Genomic DNA, 2,260 nt, shown 5'->3' with positions numbered 1-2,260 from the left:
CATATATATATAAAAGTTTACCTAAAATAAGCACTGTTATAATCAGAGGGTAACAAGCTAACAGTATTACTAAAAAATGCTTTTGTAAACTGGGATGGAGCCTACCTGGGACAATTCCTGGCTTGATCACCACAATCCCTACCAGGTCTGGAAACTCACCATACTTTTAAGAGATTCCCTAAATTAGAATGATTAACTTCTTAATAATTGGCATAAAGATAGTAGTTGAAACCAAGGAAAAGAAGAAGTGTGTGTCAGCCATAAAGGCAAGAAGATCTGTAAAGAGCCTTGAGAAATGTGAGCTGTATTGCTAATTGTCTTGAGGGAAGATTTGGGGCTTAAGAAAACTATAATTGCCAAAACCGGTTTGGCTCAATGGATAGAGCACCGGCCTGCGGACTCAAGGGTCCCAGGTTTGATTCTGGTCAAGGGCATGTACCTTGGTTGTGGGCACATCCCCAGTAGGGAGTGTGCAGGAGGCAGCTGATCGATGTTTCTCTCTCATTGATATTTCTAACTCTCTATCTCTCTCCCTTCCTCTCTGTAAAAAAAAAACAACCAATAAAATATAAAAAAAGGAAAACTATAATTTCCAGTGTTTTAATGAATATTCCTTATTAAAATGATCAACTTGTAAATTTAGATTTTTTTAGCCCTTAAGCTCAATATACTAATTTTATTATAAACTTAATAAGTTTTTTTTCAATTAATAAGTCTTTTATTCTAATTCCTCTGGAGATTCTTAAGTGCTGTGAAGTTTGAGAACCATAAGAGGGATTTCTAAATTGCAATGAATGACTCTCCAATTATTTTTTTTTAAGAATGGATTCTTTATTTGGAATGAAATATTCTTATCTTACACAATAGGTAATAAAAATAAATTTAACATATACAAATTATTAACCATAGATAAAAAGCAAAAACCAGTAAAAAATGTGGCAGACAATACATCTGTAACATATTGTAAATGCTGATACCAGGACAACACTGCTTCAGAAAAGTGCCAGCAAAATGGTAATTGTGTGAAAACAAAGAAAAATATTGAGTGTAGGGTGCAGAAAGTTTTCAAGAATTTGACAGAGCCCATGCATCTCTGCACCCAGAATACACTTAGAAAATAATTTAACTATGACAATAGAGACTGCTGAAAATGGTATATAATGTATAAACCTGGTCTCTAATCACCTCTTTATGTGCCTGGAACATCAACATTTTTCATGTTTGATTGCCAATATTTTACACATCTTCTATGCTCTCCTGCCAACATCCATATGTCATTATGTGACCAAGTCATGGCCCTCACTGGGCTATCATGAGCTTGTAATATTGTTTCAAAATTGAAATTGAGTCCATTCCACACAGTGAACTCTCCACTAGAGGCTCAAGCATTTTCCAACCATCTTCCTTCAAGAGTCCAGCTAACAGCAGATACTGGACACGTTATTTGTTGATGTTCAAACAGATTTTGGTACTGCATCCATAGGATTATTCAACATCCTTCTAGGTGAGACTAGATTATTATAATAACCTGCATCTGGCTGAATTGCCCACATATCTCACTGGTCTCTGCCATATTCCACTCTCCAAATAGTTAGTTACAGATGGATTATGGTTTATACTTTTTCAGTTTATTTCTTTTCTCATTTGTTTCCCACTGAAAGTAAGCTGTTGCATTGCTTGCAGCTGTGCAAAATCAGATTGCTTATAAAACAATTGTCAAGATGCCTGTTGTTAGTACCTTGTTATGTGCAAAAAAGGAGAAGGAGAACCAATTTCTGTAGCATGGTGATGTTTTCTTTCTTTTTTAAAAAAATTATTTATTGATTTTAGAGAGAAAGAGAGAAAGGGGTGGGGGGAGAGAAAAACTTTGATTTTCTGTTCCACTTATTATTATTATTGTTTTTGGTGGAAATTATTTTTTAAGACTTTATTTATTATTGTTTACAGTATTAGATATGTATCCCTTTTCCCCCATCAACCCCTCCCTGGCCACTCCCACCCCCAAGAACATGCCCCCACACCCCTGCTGTCTGTGTCCATTGGTTATGTTTATATGCATGCATACAAATCCTTTGGTTGATCTCTTACCTGCCATCGACCCCCCAATCTGCCCTGCCTTCCCTCTGAGGTTTGATGGTCTATTTGATGCTTCTCTATCTCTGGATCTATTTTTGTTCATCAGTTTATGTTGTTCGTTATATTCCACAAATGAGTGAGATCATGTGATATTTATCTTTCTCCAACTGGCTTTTGCTTAGCA

General features: G+C 35.8%; 1 pseudogene; it reads right to left on the bottom strand.

Annotated features, from left to right (window-relative positions):
- Positions 1–806: 806 nt before the first annotated feature.
- LOC102245346 overlaps positions 807–2,260 on the bottom strand; it is a 23,804-nt pseudogene continuing 22,350 nt past the window's right edge.

Source organism: Myotis brandtii, unplaced genomic scaffold, assembly GCF_000412655.1.
Source record: "Myotis brandtii unplaced genomic scaffold, ASM41265v1 scaffold502, whole genome shotgun sequence".
Classification (NCBI taxonomy): Eukaryota; Metazoa; Chordata; class Mammalia; order Chiroptera; family Vespertilionidae; genus Myotis; species Myotis brandtii.
Note: the sequence above shows the minus strand (reverse complement) of the source record. Positions and strands in the feature narration are given on the sequence as shown.